The sequence below is a fragment of the Oncorhynchus tshawytscha genome, linkage group LG04, assembly GCF_018296145.1.
Source record: "Oncorhynchus tshawytscha isolate Ot180627B linkage group LG04, Otsh_v2.0, whole genome shotgun sequence".
Classification (NCBI taxonomy): Eukaryota; Metazoa; Chordata; class Actinopteri; order Salmoniformes; family Salmonidae; genus Oncorhynchus; species Oncorhynchus tshawytscha.
This window is the reverse complement of record NC_056432.1, coordinates 25,526,982-25,548,301: the sequence shown is the minus strand read 5'-3', so window position 1 is coordinate 25,548,301 and position 21,320 is coordinate 25,526,982. Positions and strand designations below refer to the sequence as shown.

General features: G+C 40.9%; 1 protein-coding gene across 1 annotated transcript in view; it reads left to right on the top strand.

Annotated features, from left to right (window-relative positions):
* LOC112248416 (transmembrane protein 132C-like) overlaps nt 1-21,320 on the top strand; it is a 196,302-nt gene that overhangs the window by 111,366 nt on the left and 63,616 nt on the right. The gene's annotated exons all lie outside the window — the stretch shown is intronic.

Here is a 21,320-nt window from a genome sequence, read left to right as displayed (position 1 = left end):
CAAGATCGAATGGCGTGAGGTCATAATCGAAGTAAGCACACGGCGATTAGAAAACCTGATTTTCGGAGCCATCTTTCGAATTATTAGGACATGTAAACAACTTAATCTGTGTTCCAGCTGTGTATTTGATCTGCACATGCCTCCCTCTTATGAGCAAGTGAAGTGAGTTCGGAAAAACTGAAAGTATGCATCTTATAAAAACACTATATATACAAAAATATGTAGACACCCCTTCAAATTAGTGGATTCTGTTATTTCAGCCACACCCGTTGCTGATAGATGTATAAAATTGAGCACACAGCCATACATTCTCCATAGACTAAAACTGGCAGTAGAATGACCTTACTGAAGAGCTTAGTGACTTTCAACATGTCGGCATCACAGGATGCCACCTTTCAAACAAGTCAGTTCGTCAAATTTCTGCCCTGCTAGAGCTGCCCAGCTCAACTGTAAGTGCTGTTATTGTGGAGTGGAAATGTCTAGGAGCTACAACCGCTCAGCCGCAAAGGGACCGTCGAGTGTTGAAGCGTGTAGCGTGTAAAAATTGTCTGTCCTCGGTTGCAGCACTCACTACTGAGTTGGAAGCAACTACAGCACAAGAACTGTTCGTCGGGAGCTTCATGAAATGGGTTTCAATGGCCCGAGCACCCGCACACAAGCCTAAGATCACCGTGAGCAATGCTAAGTGTTGGCTGGAGTGGTGTAAAGCTCACTGGCTTTGGACTCTGGAGCTGTGGAAATGTGTTCTCTGTGGAGTGATGAATCACGCTTCACCATCTAGTCCGATGGACAAATCTGGGTTTGTCGGATGCAAGGAGAATGCTACCTGCCCCAATGCATAGTGCCAACTGTAAAGTTTGGTGGAAGAGGAATAATGGTCTGGGGCTGTTTTCATGGCCCCTTAGTTCCAGTCAAGGGAAATATTAACGCTACAGCATACAATGCAATTTTAGACGATTCTGTGCTTCTAACTTTGTGGCAACAGTTTGGGGAAGGCCCTTTCCTGTTTTAGCATGACAATGCCCCTTGCACGAAGCGAGGTCCATACAGAAATGGCCTGTCGAGATCGGTGTGGAATAACTTGACTGACCTGCACAGAGCCCTGACCTCAACCCCATTGAACACCATTGGGATGAATTGGAACACCGACAAACATTTTAAACAAACTATTATATTAACCTGACTATCCATAATAATCACATTATTATGTGCATGTAACAGTGCTCATTGTAATAGTCACATTTTCGGGGTGAAAACAGACCCTTTTACCTAGTATTATTTTTATTGTGAATTTAAATACAAATGTGGATTTTTACATAATAGAGATTCATAGTCAGTTTTTTTTATCATGCAGCAAGTCTCCCACGGTTATGTTACTCTGGCAATGTTGATGCTGATGGAAGAAAAAAAAGTGTCAATGGCCTTTCCAAACCAAGTTTTCATAGAATCAATACTATCTCAATGTAATTTTATATTAATTTCTCAAGCCCTATGCTTAGATGTTCCTGAAGAAACTCTTGCTTGGTTGATAGTGGGACTAGCTACAGATTGTTACCCCAGATAAAATCATCTCAATCAGTGAGAGCAGACTTGAAATAGACAAGCCCGGCGGCGTACACATTGTTAGATTACTTTATGGCGCATTTATTTTAGATTTTTTAAATAATGGAGCATTTTCTAAATTCAAATTGACCCCCTGCAGCCGGACACAGACATTTTATGACATGAATTGAGGACGAAGACAGTATCGCTAAATTTGGTTGAAAATTCTCTGTGCTATACCCAACAGTACCTATCCTGTAACTACCAGTAATGGATAATAAACATATTTGCTTAAATCACATTATCTGGTGTATTAGTAGGACATCAGGGACAAGTCCGAGTCTGTGGGGGTTGTTGGCACTATGTGGGAAAACATGAAATAAATTGTTACTTCAGTAGTACACAGTATAATGCAGTCATATTCCCGTATAGACCCCACTGTATCCTGTGCATATGCCAAATAAACGTTGATTTTGATTTGATAACATAATATTGATGTAATATGAGTACATTGTAGTGTGAAAGTACACACCATTAATTCATTCAACCACGTTTTCTCCTTTGCTTTCCAGGGTTGTGAATCGCCATCAATGCTCTGTTGACTACACCTAAATGGGGGGTGGAAAGACATTACTACCAAATAAGAAAAAACTGTCCTTTACATACATAGGATGTGGTGTTGTGCCGTAACCAGTGTAACATGTGTCGTGCTAATGTAACCATCCTATTACTTGATGGCCCATAGCTAGTCTACCAATATGTCATGCAGATGAGCCATTGTTAATTTGACTGACCACATTGGATATTCATTCAGTCCTTCAAGTTGGGTTGTTCACAGTAGGATTCAAAGCTATGCAATGTAGGCAAAGTGCTCAACAGGCAAACGGCCTCATATAGCTAACTATAACTATATAGCTAACTATTTTGGTTGATTACAAACCAAATTATTATTGAATCACAAAGCATCAGCAGACTCAACTGCCTTGGTTTCTCAAATGATTGCCTCACCTGGTTCACCAACTACTTCTCTGATAGAGTTCAGTGTGTCAAATCAGAGGGCCTGTTGTCCGGACCTCTGGCAGTCTCTAGTCTCTTCTCTGTGTACATCAATGATGTCGCTCTTACTGCTGGTGATTCTCTGATCCACCTCTACGCAGACGACACCATTCTGTATACCTCTGGCCCTTCTTTGGACACTGTGCTAACTAACCTCCAGACAAGCTTCAATGCCATACAACTCTCCTTCCGTGGCCTCCAACTGCTCTTAAATGCAAGTAAAACTAAATACATGCTATTCAACCAATCGCTGCCCACACCTGCCCACTCGTCCAGCATCACTACTCTGGACGGTTCTGACTTAGAATATGTGGACAACTACAAATACCTAGGTGTCTGGTTAGACTATAAACTCTCCTTTCAGACTCACATTAAGCATCTCCAATCCCAAATTAAATCTAGAATTGGCTTCCTATTTCGCAACAAAGCATCCTTCACTCATGCTGCCAAACATACCCTCGTAAAACTGACCATCCTACCGATCCTTGACTTTGGCGATGTCATTTACAAAATCGCCTCCAACATTCTACTCAACCAATTGGATGCAGTCTATCACAGTGCCATAGGTTTTGTCACCAAAGCCCCATATACTACCCACCACTGCGACCTGTACACTCTTGTTGGCTGGCCCTCGCTTCATACTCGCCGCCAAACCCACTGGCTTCAGGTCATCTACAAGTCTCTGCTAGGTAAAGCCCCGCCTTATCTTAGCTCACTGGTCACTATAGCAGCACCCACCCATAGCACACGCTCCAGCAGGTATATCTCACTGGTCACTCCCAAAGCCAATTCTTCCTTTGGCTGCCTTTCCTTCCAGTTCTCTGCTGCCAATGACTGGAACGAACTGCAAAAATCACTGAAGCTGGAGACTCATATCTCCCTCACTAACTTTAAGCACCAGCTGTCAGAGCAGCTCACAGACCACTGCACCTGTACATAACCCATCTGTAAATAGCCTATCCAACTACCTCATCCCTATACTGTATTTATTTATTTATCTTGCTCCTTTGCACCCCAGTATCTCTACTTGCACATTCATCTTCTGCACATCTACCATTCCAGTGTTTAATTGCTATATTGTAATTACTTTGCCACCGTGGCCTATTTATTTCCTTACCTCCCTTATCCTACCTCATTTGCACACACTGTATATATACTTTTTTCTACTGTATTATTGATTGTATGTTTGTTTATTCCATGTGTAACTCTGTATTGTTGTATGTGTCGAACTGCTTTGATTTATCTTGGCCAGGTCGCAGTTGTAAATGAGAACTTGTTCTCAACTGGCCTACCTGGTTAAATAAAGGTGAAATATATATATATATTTTTAAAGTATTTCTTACCTCTCTTTTGGTGTTACTTTTTTACCACAACTTCTACAACCTCAGGTTTCCTCGAAATGAGAATGTGTCCACCAGTATCTCCCTGAGAAATACATGTTTGTGTGATGTTAGCATAGATTCAATGGAATTTGACCAATGTCAATGGAAATGCCATTGAAATGCATGGACGAAAGATCAAGCCCAAGCCCAAGCCCAAGCCCAAGTCGGCTCATGGCTCAACCCACTTTGTTGAAAGTGAAAAAGCAACACAAGAGGTGGGGCAGCATGGGGCTGCCAACGACCTGCGGATTCCTGCTTTAAAGGGAAAAATTTAGAGAAAAAGATTGCTGTTTTATAGCTCAGCTCATGCTATTGTTCACATTTTGCCTGAGAAAAGATTTTGCAGTTTTAAAACATATATCCTGCAATTCTACACATTTTGCTATCATATGATATCTGGACAACATTCTGTACAGGCTACTACTTCACGCTGAATGCAAAGGTCCTCTGCTGTGATAACATGATATTATGTGTGCGTTTGGCTTGATTGCATTTTTAAAAATATTTTATTTATTTAACCAGGCAAGTCAGTTAAGAACAAATTCTTATTTACAGTGATGGCCTACTGGGGAACAGTGGGTTAACTGCCTTGTTCAGAGGCAGAACAACAGATTTGTACCTTGTCAACTGGGGGATTCAATCCAGCAATGTTTTGGTTACTGGACCAACACTGTAACCACTAGGCTATCTGCCGCCCCTTTACCCTTGCCAGCTTCATCTCTCCAGTGGCCACTTGAATAACCCATGCATCTCACTGCATAACCATGACCATTCCAGAGCAAACGCCCAGCAACATCTCCCTGACATGTATCACTATTATTCTCATTCTTGTCTTCCTGTTATTTGACAGTGTCTGAGTGGGAGTTTACGTATTTTCTCCTCCTTTCGCTATCTCTCGTTCTTTTCTGGACAGGCTGTATTGAAAAGCTCCGTTGGATATTGGTCTCAGAGGGGACTCAGCTTGTTCCCCTGTCTCTCTATCGTTCTCTCTCTTCCTCATTGTCTTTCTGTCATTCTCTCTCACTCTCATTCTTCCACTGAATAGTTAGACGACTAGAAAGCCTCTAGAATAAATAGTAGTCTACTAGATGTTTTTTTTTTTTTTTCTCCTCAAACTTTATTTCAAGATAATTTGTCCCATCACCTTCTTTGCCTATTATCAAAAGTGAATACACTTGAGGCCACGTCAAATACCCAGCCTCTTAATTTACTGATAATGCCTTATGCACCTCCTGAATTTATTCATGGTTGTAACATAGCTATCCATTATTTTTCTGTTTCATAAAATTGTTACTCTCCTACCTCTTGACTCTGTAATGCACAGTATTTCCCTGTCAGTAATCAAGCATTGAGGGATTTAGTGAGGATGTAGGTTAGGAGATTGTTGGGGGGGGCTCCTAGATTGGGTTTCATGCTCTGACTGTTGGGGTCCCATCTCACGATGCAGCCCTAACAACAGACTCTCACCTCTGGGGTGGGTGCGTGACGAGAGCGGCCTTGGCTAAAACACTTCTGACGGGCTCCCCCACGGCTGTGAAATGAAATTCCCCCACAGCTTAGTGAAATTTCATCTGGGCTTCACTGACTATTACCACCGCAGTTCCTTCTCGTCCTATTTCCTACACCCACCCTTCTCACCTTCCTAAACCCTGGTAGTTGTAGTTTGACTAAAAGGGCTTTGTAAGTTAAACTGATTCTATCCTTCTGATGTATTATCATTGTCAAGGCTAACCAAATTGCAGCCACATTTGAAAAGAGTTGGCCGAAGTAGAAAAACAAAGCCGGCTGCTCTCTGTATTCATGCAGGACGTTTGAGGAAATATACACAGTAGCTATGATTGGCTTGTTGAGGTCTATGTTTATACAGCCTCTCCTAGTCCATAAGCTTATAAGGATATATGTTTGACCAATTGTTGTTACATTTTCCCCTTTTCTGCAAATTTGCACTATATATTGTAATTTTATATTTTCTATCATTGCAGCTGAGAACAGTGTGTGCATGTTTTACAGACTGTTTTGAGCACAGCACAAGTCTTCTTCGTAGCACACACAGGCGTATATAGGACTGGTGCTTTTCACATGTGACTTCCATTGATTTAATTTGCTGAGATAAGGAAATAGAAAATTACAGTTTTGCTAGCACTTCACTTCTGCTAGAGTTGTTTGCATATTTATGACTGCCGGTAGCTTTGCTCAGAGACAAGCCAGATGACTCTGAAGCACAGAATCAGTCAGCAAGCAGGTGAATGACAGTAGTGAGTAATTGGCAGTTAGCGTATTGCATAATTTATGTGAAATAAAATTACCTTTTTAGCCACAGGTTATATTATACAATACATCCAGGAATTCATAAAAACGTGGTCTACACAATTTCTGAGCACTTTTTATAGTCTCTGTATTAGTCATATAATATAATTCCCATAATGCCTGTATCCTATCTTCAAATATTGTGGATTTATAAAAATGTAGTAAAGCAAGGTGATGTTTGTGAACTATTGATTCCTGATCGAATATGACAGGTTATCTTGCATGTGTGAGGAGCCCTCCTCTCAGAATAAATACGTTACTCTGTGTGTGTGTGTGTGTGTGTGTGTGTGTGTGTGTGTGTGTGTGTGTGTGTGTGTGTGTGTGTGTGTGTGTGTGTGTGTGTGTGTGTGTGTGTGTGTGTTGTGTTGCAGAGGGCTGATAGATCACTGTTCCACCCGGATGAGCATGGGAACAGCAGACATTTCAGGGTAGTGTTTTCTAGCACCACTGGAGCCCTAAATTTGATTATTTTTTGAATTCACAAGTGCTGTGGAGTTTGCAAGAGGCCCCCTTCAAAGCCTTCCTGTAGTGTGATGTAGTATAGTGTGGTGCTTCTATTCTACTGACTGTGTGCAGGATATGTCCATCACCACATCTCACACTGGCCTCTGACACCTCATTTCCCCATCTCTTACAGACTGTGTGGTGCTATGTGTGGTTGCATCCTGGCTTCTCAATGTCCAATTAGCTATGTAGTTTTCATGAAACACATTCATGAAAAATTCCACCCTCCACACACACACACACACACACACACACACACCTATGATGGTTGCGTAGCAGTGTAAGCCCCAGCAGTGTAAGGGAGAAAACACAGAAGCACCTATCACATCTCTCAGAGATTAAATGACAGTGTCACAGTGAAACATTGGCTCTGATAATAGGACAATAGAGCCAGTTTCAATTATGGTCTTTCTCTAGAGAGGACTGCAAGAAATGAATTACCTCAGGAAGGACAGTTTTATTTGTTCAATCAGTTTATTCTTGGTGACATTTAAATCTTTATTTCTTTAGACTCCTTGGGGCTTAAACACTCAATAGCTAGCCTCCTCTTACCAAGATAGGCTTTTGTTAGCTGTGTGTGACTGAAATCGCTCAGGTATCTCAAATGTGAGTTTCAGACCATATCAGAAGTACCAGAACAATACACCATGAACCACATACTGTTGTTTGTAAAGGACTTGTTTTTAGCATGAAATGAGTACCTGTATCATTGTGAATAGCAGAATGTTGTTTTAATATATGTGATGGCTGGGTCTTATCAACATGTTTATTTCACCCCTGCTGGTAATGCTTTGTTTTAGTGATTGAGAGAATGAGAGGTTTGAGATGGCCTGTCCTGTGTGTAGCCTGTCTCCTCTCCTCTCCATGCCAGAGTGAGGACTCTCAGTTTTGTCAGCTCTCTCTCCAGCTTCCCATCTCATCTCAGCCAGCCTGCCAGCTGCTCTTTCCTCAGTCCTCCACAACCCTTATCTAGCTCTTCCCAAACGTGTCTCTGTGGTGCTGTTGGCTTGACTGCCTGTCTGTGTGACCTGGCTCAGACATGGCCCCGCCTCAGTAGAACAACACAGCCAGTTTACAAGTGATTATCAGCCCAGCCGTATGGAACACATCCAACGGCCTTTGGTGTAAATTAAGTAGAGTCCATGCTGGAAGTCTGAGAGACTGTCTGTCCCAGGGTCTGGAGGGAGGGAGCTGGTCCCCCTGTGATGCCTGTGATTAACTTTGCAAAATGGCGCCGACAGAGATGGCCACCTTGCTTCTAGTCTTTAGGAAACTATGCAGTATTTCGTTTTTTTATGTATTATGTCTTACATTGTTACACCAGGAAATCTTAAGTCTTCTTACATACAGCCGGGAAGAACTATTGGATATAAGAGCGACGTCAACTTACCAACATTATGACCAGGAATACGACTTTCCCAAAGTGGATTCTCTGTTTGGACCACCACCCAGGACAATGGATCTAATCCCAGGAACCGACCCAAAACAACGGCGGCACAGAAGGGGCAGATGGAGTGGCCTCCTGGTCAGACGTAGACGTGCACATCGCCCACTGCTCCCAAGTATACTACTCACCAATGTCCAGTCTCTTGACAACAAGGTAGACAAAATTCGAGCAAGGGTTGCCCTCCAGAGAGACATCAGAGATTGTAACATTCTCTATTTCACGGAAACATGGCTCTCTCGGGATATGTTTTCGGAATCGGTTCAGCCACCGGGAAGGGCGGGGGTGTATGCGTCATGATTAACAACTCATGGGGTGGCAGGGTAGCCTAGTGGTTAGAGTGTTGGACTAGTAATCGGAAGGTTGCAAGTTCAAATCCCTGAGCTGACAAGGTACAAATGTGTCGTTCTGCCCCTGAACAGGCAGTTAACCCACTGTTCCTAGGCCGTCATTGAAAACAAGAATTTGTTCTTAACTGACTTGCCTAGTAAAATAAAGGTAACATTTTTTTTAAATGGTGTAATTATAACAACATACAGGAACTCAAGTCATTCTGCTCACCCAACCTAGAATTCCTTACAATCAACTGAGGGCCATATAACCTCCCAAGAGAATTCTCGTCAGTTATCGTCACAGCTGTGTACATTCCCCCTCAAGCAGACACCACGACGGCCCTCAAGAACTTCACTGGACTCTATGTAAACTGGAAACCATATATCCTGAGGCTGCATTTAATGTAGCTGAGGATTTTAAGAAAGCAAATTTGAGAACAAGACTACCTAAATTCTATCAGCATATTGATTGCAGTACTAGCGAAGGTAATACACTCGATCACTGCTATTTTAACTTCCGCAATGCATACAATGCCCTCCCCCGCCCTCCCTTCGGCAAATCAGACCACAACGCCATCTTGCTCCTACCGTCTTATAGGCAGAAACTCAAACAGGATGTACCAGTGACTAGAAACATTCAACGCTGGTCTGACCAATCGGAATCCAATATTTTTTGGATCACGCAGACTGGGATATGTTCTGGTCAGCCTCAGAGAACAACATCAATCTATACGCTGACTTGGTGAGTGAGTTTATAAGGAAGTGCATTGGAGATGTTGTACCCACTGTCATTATTAAAACCTACCCTAACCAGAAACCGTGGATGGATGGCAGCATTCGCGCAAAACTGAAATCACGGACCACCGCATTTAACCTTGGAAAGAGGTCTGGGAATATGGCTGAATATAAACAGTGTAGTTATTCTCTCCGCAAGGCAATCAAACAAACAGAATGCCGACACAGGGACAGAGTGGAGTTGCAATTCAAAGGCTCAGACACGAGATGTATGTGGCAGGGTCTACAGGAAATCATGGACTGTAAAAAGAAAACCAGCCACGTCACGGACACCAACGTCACGCTTCCAGACAAAGTAAACACCTTCTTTGCCCGCTTTGAGGATAACACATGTGCCACCGTCACAGCCCGCTAACAAGGACTGCGCCCCCTCCCATCTCCTTCTCTGTGGCCGACGTGAGTAAAACATTTAAACATGTTAACCCTCGCAAGGCTGCTGGCCCAGACAGCATCCCTAGCCGCGTCCTCAGAGCATGCACAGACCAGCTGGCTGGTGTGTTTACGGACATATTTAATCACTCCCTATCCCAGTCTGCTGTCCCCACATGCTTCAAGATGGCCACCATTGTTCCTGTACCCAAGAAGGCTAAGATAACTGAACTAAATGTGATAACTAAACTACTCTGTGCAATTGGGTTCTGGAATTTCAGACGGGCCGCCCCCAGGTGGTGAAGGTAGGAAACAACATCTCCACTTTGCTGACCCTCAACACTGGGACCCCACAAGGATGTGTGCTCAGCCCCCTCCTGTACTCCCTGTTCACCCCAGACTGCGTGGCCATGCACGTCTCCAACTCAATCATCAAGTTTGCAGATGACACAACAGTAGTGGGCTTGATTACCAATAACGACGAGACAGCCTACAGTGAGGCCCTCGGAGTGTGGTGTCAGGAAAACAACCTCTCACTCAACGTCAACAAAACAAAGGAGATGATCGTGGATTTCAAGAAACAGCAGAGGGAGCACCCCCTATCCACATCAAAGGGTCAGCAGTGGAGAAGGTGGAAAGTTAAGTTCCTCGGCGTACACATCACAGACAAACTAAAATGGTCCACCCACACAGACAGTGTGGTGAAGAAGGCACAACAGAGCCTCTTCAACCTCAGGAGGCTGAAGAAATTTGGCTTGTCACCCAAAACCCTGACAAACTTTTACAAGTGCACAATCGAGAGCATCCTGTCGGGCTGTATCACAGCCTGGTACAGCAACGGTACCGCCCTCAACCGCAAGGCTCTCCAGAGGGTGGTGCGGTCTGCACAACGCATCAGCGGGGTCAAACTACCTGCCCTCCATGACACCTACAGCACCCGATGTCACAGGAAGTCGAAAAAGATCATCAAGGACAACAACCACCCGAGCCACTGCCTATTCACATGGCTACCATCCAGAAGGCGAGGTCAGTACAAGTGCATCAAAGCTGGGACCGAGAGACTGAAAAATACCTTCTATCTCATGGCCATCAGACTGCTAAACAGCCGACGTTGAGACCTAATCACTGGACACTTTAATAAACGGATCACTAGTCATTTTAAGCAATGCCACTTTAAATAATGCCACTTTAATAATGTTTACATATCTTACATTACTCATATCGTATGTATATACCGCATTTTATAACATCTATTACACCTTGCCTATGCCGCTCGGCCATCGCTTATCCATATATTTATATGTACATAATCTCAGTCACCTCCTTTTGATTTGTGTGTATTAGGTAGTTGTTGGGGAATTGTTAGATTACTTGTTAGATATTACTGCACTGTCGGAACTAGAAGCACAAGCATTTCACTACACTCACATTAACATCTGCTGACCATGTGTATGTGACCAATAACATTTGATTTGATTTGATTTTGATTTGATAACAGACAGAAGTTTTGAGGAATAGTCCTAGATGGATCTCTCTTCGTGTATCTTTAATTCATTAGGACATTGGACCAGTATCTCTCACAAATGTTTACTACTTTGTATTATTTATTTGTTCATATTTTTTATAAAGTGTACTGTACTGTTGAGGAATTCTTGCAAGTAGACTTTTTCACTGTACACATTACACCCTGTATCCTGTGCACGTGACAAATCAACTTTGATTTGATTTGACATGGGTCAAGTGCAACAGTAGCAACACATCAGCAGAGCCTGGACTGTAACAATGGAACTGTACATGCAGTGTTACAGCAAGCCATCTATTGATAAATAGAAAATAAATAGAAGATAAAATAGTATTTTCAGCCTTCCTCTCCTGCCCCGACCATCCATGAAAACTAGTGGTTTATTGGCCAAATGAAGTAAGGTACAGTATCTCCTTTACCAGTAATTCTTTTTTATAGCAAATCTCTGTTTTAAATGGCATGTAAATGGCATGTCATAGAAGTGTCCAGACACTTTCTTTTGTTGCTATTTCACTTGAGAAACTTACACCACCAGCAATATATGCGTGTGCTTTCTCATTTCTCATATCACCACAATTGGAACGAGAAAGAATGCGCATGCTGGCACATGGAAAAACATCGCTCGACTCCAACAAAGTGGAATTCGACGTTGTGGATAAAGTTCGGAATTACACATTTTCATGTGTACAACATCTAAAGACCTGCATCACTATACTGAGAGCTTTGCCGTTTCTAAAAGGACGTGTTTGGGTGTTTTTGGAGCTTTTGTTAATGTTTTTCCGTAGCCCCCATACTGCAGAACAAGCAATGAGGAAGTCTATTGCTGGTGAGGTAAGTTTCTCAAAACCAAGTGAAATCGCAAAAAAAGTGCCTGGACACTTCTGTAACATGCCGTATACATTTACATCTGAAAAGAGATTTGGTAAAAAAAAGTGAACTTGTCCTTTACGTGTACTTTATTTAATTAAATGCATCGCATTCTGACAGCTTACATGGTCTGTCGAATATTAGCACATAACACACGGACACTTTCACGCTGTATTTAAACTATATAGCGGCGTTCCTATTCAGTGACTCACAGTGAGTGTTACTATGGTGTAAACTAATGTTTTTTCAGGCTTATCTACACTCACCTGCATGGTAGACCTCCCCTACCAGTCTATCCAGTGTTAATATCCACTGACAAGCTGCTCACCAGGACTCATTTCACAGTAGCTGTTGCCATTTGTTTCCACTGCTCGTATGAACAAGGTGGTGTCATCAAAGTCAAAGGGCCAAAATAATATGTGCATGTAGATATATGAATTTCTCTTTTCCTCAATATTTCCTCTTTCGTCACAATCTCTATTCTCCTCCCATATCCTCCCCTCTCCTATCTTATCTATTTTTCTAAGGGCTTCATTACTCAAAAATGTTTCTCTGCTCTTTTTATTGTAGTCAGATTTTTTTGATTGACAAAATTGCTAAATGTCTGTGTGTTAATGATAAGCTCAGAGAACAAAGAAAACTGTCATCTGGCATCATATCTTCCTGATATCTCAGAAGCTGGTGTGCTACTGTATATTCAAAGGAAAATTAAACCTCGTAAAGTCCTTAATTTTCACAGCCACCTTTGATATGCCATAGGGAGGGCAATATTTGGCATCTATATCAAAAACCTGAAATCATCTTCTGTTCCTGTGCAGAATAATTTGCGGAGAGAATTATTAATTTTTTATTCTTTCAGTGTTTAAGTTCACCCTTTTGGAACCCTTTTTTTCTAAAAGTGTAGCTTGCCATATCCTGCTGCTCCTCAGTCACTTTTATTAGTTTGACTTTACTTCAGTGGTCACCAACCGGTCGATTGCATTGACCCACTTTTTTTCTTGCACTGGCTCTATGTACACTGTTATTGATATTCCATTCACCCAGCTCAATATAACATTGACAGGTTTAGGCTACTACATGATACTCAAATTTCCCTGCACCCATCATGAGGTTGCCTCAACCTAGCCTATGATTGAATGTTTTCAACACAGGTGCACAGGTAGAGAGAATTTTGAGTAATCAAGGTGACATACAGTGACACAATCAATACTGCCTTGAAAACTATTGCCTGCATCTAGCTGATCTAGGGTGAAAACAAATGTGAGTTTCTATTGGACAAAGTAAGGTATGTTTATCCCTGTTTCCTTCCATTTGCATCTGTTTTAAGAAATGTTTTTCAACAGCATCGGTGGAATGAATACACCTCTGATCACACGCAAACAGTTCACTTCCATAGCGGCCACATAAAAACAGCATGATCATTTTGCTCATTGTATATATAATTCCTTCTTGCAACTATCTACACACTCTCCTCCTCCCTTCGCTTGTGGACTTCAGTGCACAACACATCAGCTGTCTGTGACCAGGCGAAAATACTTTTCCAAGCCAAACCTACATATCATGACTGCTAACCGCTAAACACAGCCTACATCGTTGTCACATCATAGTCAACTAGAACTACTACAACTAGCGTTAGTAAACCCGCTGCAATCATGCAGTACAGTGTACAGTCAGAAAGCAGTTTAGCAGTTACACCAACGGACCACGGTGTTAATAAATGAATTAAACCAAAAGCTTACCTTGATTTAGAAGAGTTCCAGTATTGGTTCTATAGCCAGCTAGCTAACATAGCATGCCTCTCTGTTTGAGCCAGATGTTTAAGTAGGCTAAACTAGCTAGCTGCATTTGCTTGCTAAGTGAAGTTTTTTTTAAAATTCAACCAAATATAGCTACTTAAATATCTCTCTCTCTCTCTTCTTAATTTTGGTAGAAATGTATTTGTTGAAAACTATTGTCTTTCTCTCTCTTTGAGTTAACTAGTCACCATATTTTATGATCTGCAGTGCTAGCTAGCTGTAGCGTATGCTTTCAGTACTAGATTCATTCTCTGATCCTTCGATTGGGTGGACAACATGTCAGTACATGTTGCAAAAACTCTGATAGGTTGGAGGACGTCCTCCGGAGGTTCTCATAATTACTGTGTAAGTCTATGGAAGGGGGTGAGAATCATGAGCCTCCTAAGTTTTGCATTGAATTCAATGTACGCATAAGAGGACAGAAGCAAGCCATTCTCTGGCTACACCATGGTGTTACCCTACAAAGTGTTGCTGAAGCTACTGTAGACCTTTGTTGCAAAACAGTGTGTTTTAATCTGAAAAGGATAACTTTTTAATGGAATTCACTGAGGAGGATGGTCCTCCCCTTCCTCCTCTGGGGAGCCTCAACTGACTCAAACATTGAACACACTTTCATACTCATCACATATGTGACCGGCCAGCTCGATTCGGTCTTAAGTAGCAACATTTAAATTGTGTTTTTTTACATTGGATTAAAGTACAGACTTTATCAAACTTGTATATCATACACTACAGTTAAGGAACAATGGGAAAGTAATTCTGCTTTGAAAGCTGATAAACTTGTAACCCCACTTTTGAGAAAATGGCCCTTGAGTGTTTTGGTACACCTACTTGGACAGCTTTTCTTTGTCTACACCCATTCAGCATTGTTCACACTTTCTTAAGCCTTAGCCCCATACATCTCTTTAAGGATTCGCATGTGAAGCCATGTACTAAACAACCAAAGATGTCAAGACTAAAGGCTGGTTTATATTACATCTATTGACAGTTGATGGAGTGACATCATGAACATTCTATTGTCATCTGACATCAAACTTGTCGTTGTGAAGTATACACATAAAAACTACAGGCTGCATGACATTAGCAGCCTGGTTGTCAAAAATTGCATAACTGGAGAATTTTAACACCAATAAACCCGCCCGTTTAAAAATGAATTTAGTATATGTCAATCTAGCACACCAGGCAACTAAAAGCAACTTTATAAGCTTGTTAGATTGTTAGATGGCTAGCCAGTTCAAATAATGACCATATCATATAGCTGACAATGTCTTCACTAGCTAATTTGTATTCATTATTACAGGAAAATAAACTCAAAACAAGAGAATTATTTACAAGTTAATGGCGAGCCAATCACAGAAAATAGCTTACGGTTGTATGATGAAATAATAACAGGGAATTCTACCAGAGCATTTTAGAACTTGGACACTGTCTCGTGGGCCTAACGTTATATCCTAATTTGACTTTGGTGCAGGTCATGTTGTTCTTCACATTACCATCTCTGGTAAACACATACTATATCAAATCAAATCAAAGCTTATTTGTTACATGCACAGGATACAGAAGGTGTAAATGGTACAGTGAAATGGTTACTGCATATGGAGTATTTTGTTTGGACATGTAGCTAGCTAGCCAAACAAGGAACCATAATCCCAACTCATAACATTACTACCCGGCATGAAATTGCAAGTATCTAACCAACCAGGTTCATTGTTAGCTGGCTCTGAGATACGAATAATAGTTATTCACAGATCATACACGTAATGTTAGCTAGCAAAACAGCCAGCTAATGTTGGCTAGCTAGCTAACATTATGTTTTAACTTGCAAAGATAACAACTTTCGGACAAAATTAGAAATGTATAATATGTGACAATTTAGCTTGCTAGACTCTTTTACCCGTATACGTGGATGAACGCTTCTCCCTCCCTGTCACGGATGCCATGGTTGCCCTTAGTTTGAAGTTGTAATCCGGAGACAGGTGTTTTATACAACAGCCTTCTGTGTGTTCTCTTTTTGACTCCCTCTACATATTTGCAATCAAAGCCATTTTCCCAATATCCTTAGCTATAAATATCCTAATTACACTGGGCATTCCACTGATTTCAAAACTTGGTACTCCAGAAAGGGCAGAGCAACACTTGCAGATCTACTACGTGATATCTTTAAAGAAAAAGCAGCGTTAGAAAGGATTACCTACACATACTGACCAACTCATGTCATAGACAGAAAGAAGTGTTCTACATGGCAGACCATTCCAAACTCATCTCTCGGCATGTCCAGCTCACACAATATCTCAGACAATCATGGCTAGCGGGAAGGTTCCTGTCTTTTCCTAGGTTAAATCAACTAGGCTCCAGTGATGGAAAAAGTACCCAATTGTCATACTTGAGTAAAAGTAAAGATACCTTAATTAAAATGACTGAAGTAAAAGTGAGTCACCCATTAAAATACTACTTGAGTAAAAGTCTAAAAGTAGTTGCTTTTAAATGTACTTAATCTTGAAACTACCCCTCCCGGATCCGGGAGAATTGTCTTCAACTGCACTAATTAGCATAACGCAACGGACAAAAAATCTTACTAGAAAATATTCATATTCATGAAATCACAAGTGAAATATAGTGAAACACAGCTTAGCCTTTTGTTAATCACCCTGTCATCTCAGATTTTGAAATGATGCTTTACAGCCAAAGCAAGACAAGCATTTGTGTAAGTTTATCGATAGCCTAGCATAGCATTATGTCCAGCTAGCAGCAGGCAGCTTGGTCATGAAAATCAGAAAAGCAATCAAATTAAATCGTTTACCTTTGATGAGCTTCGGATGTTTTCACTCACGAGACTCCCAGTTAGACAGCAAATGTTAATTTTGTTGCATAAAGATTATTTTTACAGCCGAAATACCTCCGTTTGTTCTTAACGTTTTGTTGAGAAATCCACCGGAAATTGCGGTCATGACAACGCCGAAAAATATTCCAAATTAGATCCATAATATCGACAGAAACATGGCAAACATTTTTTATAATCATTCCTCAAGGTGTTTTTCAAATATCTATTTGATAATATATCAACCAGGACAATTGGCTTCTTAGTAGGAGCGAGAGGATCAATGGCCGCCTTTGTCTATTACGCACAAATCACTCTGAGAGCCACCAGCTGACCACTGACGCAATGTTGTCGTTCACGCTCATATTTCAAAATAAAGCCTGAAACTATTTATTGTGACTGTAGGCACATTAGGGAAGCCATAGAAAAAGGAATCTGTTTGATATCCCTTTCAATGCTCAATAGGGAGGCATAGGAACGCAGAGGTTTCAAAATAAGAGTCGCTTCCTGATTGGATATTTCTCAGGCTTTCGCCTGCAATATCAGTTCTGTTATACCCACAGACAATATTTTTACAGTTTTGGAAACTTTAGAGTTTTCTATCCTAAGCTGTCAATTATATGCATATTCTAGCATCTTGTCCTGAGAAATAGCCCATTTACTTTGGGAATGTTATTTTTCCAAAAATGAAAATACTGCCCCCTAGTCTCAAGAGGTTATTAAGTATCAAAAGTAAATGTAAATCGCTAAAATATACTTTATCAAAAGTAAAAGCATAAATAATTTTGCATTCCTTATATTAAGCAAACTAGACGGCACGATTACATTTAAAAACTGATAGCCAGGGGCACATTTCAACACTCAGACTTCATTGACATCAGAAGTGTTTGTGTTTAGTGAGTCTGCCAGATCAGAGACAGTAGGGATGACCGGGGATGTTCTCTTGATAAGTGTGTGAATTAGACAATTTCCTGTCCTGCTAATAATTCAAAATGTAACTAGTACTTTTGGGTGTCAGGGAAAATGTAAGGGGTAAAAATGAAGTTAATTTCTTTAGGAATGTAGTGGAGTAAAAGTAAAAGTTGCAAAAAATAAATACTAAAGTACAGATACCACAAAAAACTATTTAAGTAGTTCTTTAAAGTATTTTTACTTAAGTACTTTACACCACCGCTAGGCTCATAATTTAACAATTGTATCCATATTTACAGATAGCATAGAAGTTTGTTATTAAGTGACATGAAAGTTTACATGTTCCAAAAGGCATTTCTGCCAAAAAAAACACATTTTGATTTAAAAAAATTCAAATGCCTCTCCTTTGAAGTAGTGACATATGCCTAGTTTCCTGAAACGAGTCACGTATGCTGCTGCTACTCAGTTTATTATCTATCCTGATTTCCTAGTAACTTTTATCCAGGGCCAGCTCCAGAATGAATCAGTTGGATGGATTTTGTTAATGGGTCTGGGGAAGCATACAATTTATCCTACCATTTCTACCTATCTGCGTGCCAGTTATGAATATTTTTATATGCGCATTTTCGTGGAAAAGTTTAATTTCAATAGTAATGTTTTTGTTTCTCAAAATTACTGTCATGTGTTTAATCATAAAAATTTGAATAAAAATAATACAAATGTAAAAGTTCAAATTCAACTAATGCAAGAACACCAGCCTTTGCCATATGGACTCATTGATACACCATGATCCATTGGCAGCTATAGAAATTAGCGCATGGAACTCAAACACAGCCTATTGGCCAATGCAGCAGTAGACCTATAACTTCAATTGTCAACTAAATAAAATGCATAGACCTAAAGCTGACAAATAAAATAAGAAAATAAGCTTATTTTTTAAAATAGCTGTGGATTGTTTCAAATCACAAGTGCATAGGCCTATGCCTATGCCTATTTGGGAAGCCAGAAATTTGGGCAGCGCGTGTGCCAATAGGCCTAAGAGCTGATTATTGAGTTCCGGCTGTCATTGAAAAGCATCTCAAATGTGTGAAGATAATGTGTCTTGAGTATCATATAAAATGTTGAGACAAGAAGAAGGGGAGGGGCGTGTGGCGAAGATATGGGCATCTCTCTCCAGAATGCTTGCACTCAGCTCTCCAGAATGTGCCTCACTGTCTCCCGCACATTCATTGTGTCATTGTGTGAATCTAATTGCCCTTAGATTGTTTATTTTGATCACATACAGAGACAGAGGGGTGCTGTGCTGTTTCGCTCTCTCGGATGCTTTATCTGAGATTGATGCGTCTCTGTTGGTGTGCGTCTCAGTCAAATAAATTAGAAATATATTTCAATATTTTATTTGGACGTGCAAGGAGGTACAGTAGGGCGGGCCACCCTTAACCCAGGTCCTGCTTTTACCCCTACCTACTGTATATGTATTATACATATTACCTCATTTACCTCAACTACCTCGTACCCCTACACATTGACTCGGTACCGGTACACCTTGTAAATAACCTTGTTATTGTTATTTTACATTGTTACTATTTCATTTTTTACATTTTTTTTTTGACTTTTTAACTGCATTTTTGGGAAAGGGCTTGTGAGCATTTCAAAGTAAAGTCAACACCTGTTGTTTTCCACGCATGTGACAAATAACTTTTGATTTGATTTGAAATTGGCATCTGTTTTGTCTGTGGAGGAAGCAGTTATGTAAGGCAGTTTTCTGTCATGCCATTGCTCTGACAGCACAGCACAGCCCATCTCTCTCCACACTGATTGCTACTCTGTTATGGAATGTGGCACAACTTATTTGGTTGTTATTTTAAATATTTCTACACACTTCTGCTTCATGGAGAAATTGGGTTGTTGTGCGCTCGGACGCAAAAAATCACTCATTCACTCTGAGTGAAAAAAAATATGTGAATAGGGAGTGAGTGTGAGCCTTACAAAAACCCAGGTTTCAGCAAATAAAACGCCTGATCTATTATTAATTGTTTTCCTGATTTCTTAATTGGTGTATAACTTTGACCCCTTCTCCCCAATTTCGTGATATCCAATTGGTAGTTACAGTCTTGTCCCATTTCCGCAACTCCCGTACAGACTCGGGGGAGTCAGCGTGCATGCGCCTGGCCCACTACAGGAGTCGCTAGAGTACGATGGGACAAGGACATCCCGGTCATCCCTAACTCTCCCCTAACCCGGACAACGCTGGGCCAATTGTGTGCCGCCTCATGGGTCTCGCGGTCGCGGCCAGCTGCGACACAGCCTGGGATCGAACCTGGGTGTGTACTAACACCTCTAGCATTGGGATGCAGTGCTTTAGTCACTCGGGAGGCGTTTTCCTGTTTTCTGAGTCACATTCATAATTGAGAGCATTATATATTTGCTCAGATGTCTTTTCTCGAAGTACAATGCTTGTTGCTTGTTGTTCTTTGTTCATCACAACAATAAAAAAGGGAAATTTATGCTGGAAAGGGTGCCATGTGCCATATGCACTGTAGACAAACTGGCGTCGTTGTCCAAGCAGCATAAAGGAAGCTTTAGAGAGAGTGCATATTTATCTATTTCAATATCTCTTTCTTTCTGGCAAGCCTCAAATGAAGGAGATGTTGTTTAGTGCCAGTGCGCTTCGGAGACACTGTGTGAAATGTATTGGCCCTGAGCCCTGCCATTTGACACACAAGACATGGCTAACAGATCTGGTGCCATTTCCATTCTCCTCCTGCTCCTGTGTAAAGCTGACCTTTGCTTCCTCCTGGCTATATTTAAACTCTGAGCACCGGAGACTGTCACTGGGAAATTATATTATGAATGCTCTCCATTTGTCTGCCCTGCCGTATATTCTCCTTGCATACAATTATATATATTCATATTGTACTTTTGCAAACAAGGGCAGTGGTAAACACCCAAGCCTTCATGTCCAGAGCAGGCACCTGTATTATTCTGTACGTAAATCTGAGAGGCTCCATTTAGTGTGATATGTTACATTTCGTATGGTATGTATTAATTTGTGGAAGTCCATCACCCATTTTGTATGATATGTTTTGAATTACAATTTGTATTGTATGTTATGAATTTGCAAAACGTACAAGGTAGAAATTTACAAAACGTATGATATGTTACGATTTCTAGCTAGGAGGCTAACAGTAGCTAGCTTACTAACGTTAGCTAGGCTAAGGTAGTTAGTTAAGTTTATGTTTAAAAGTTAGGAGTTAGGTTAAAGAGTTAATGTTAGGGTTAGGGGAAGGGTTAGCTAAAAGAGTTCAAGTTATGGTTAGGGTTAGATAACATGCTAAGTAGTTGCATAATAGCTAAAAAGTAGTAAGTAGTTGAAAAGTTGCTAAAATGCTAAAGTTGTCTGTGATGAGATTCAAACTCTCAACATTTTGGTTGCTAGACGTTCATGTTAAACACCCATCCATCCACCCCGACCAACCATTCTACTTTTGTTTTTTCCTTAAGTAACCATCTGTCTTACGTAACCATATCAAACATAACATATGTTAATTTTATGCTTATTATGTTATGTCTAATCTATGAGACAAGGCTGGAGCAGGGTAACAGTTATGTGGAGCTTCCCTCTGAGCTACAGACTCATATATATTACTGTACAGAGCAACTGTGTAACTGTA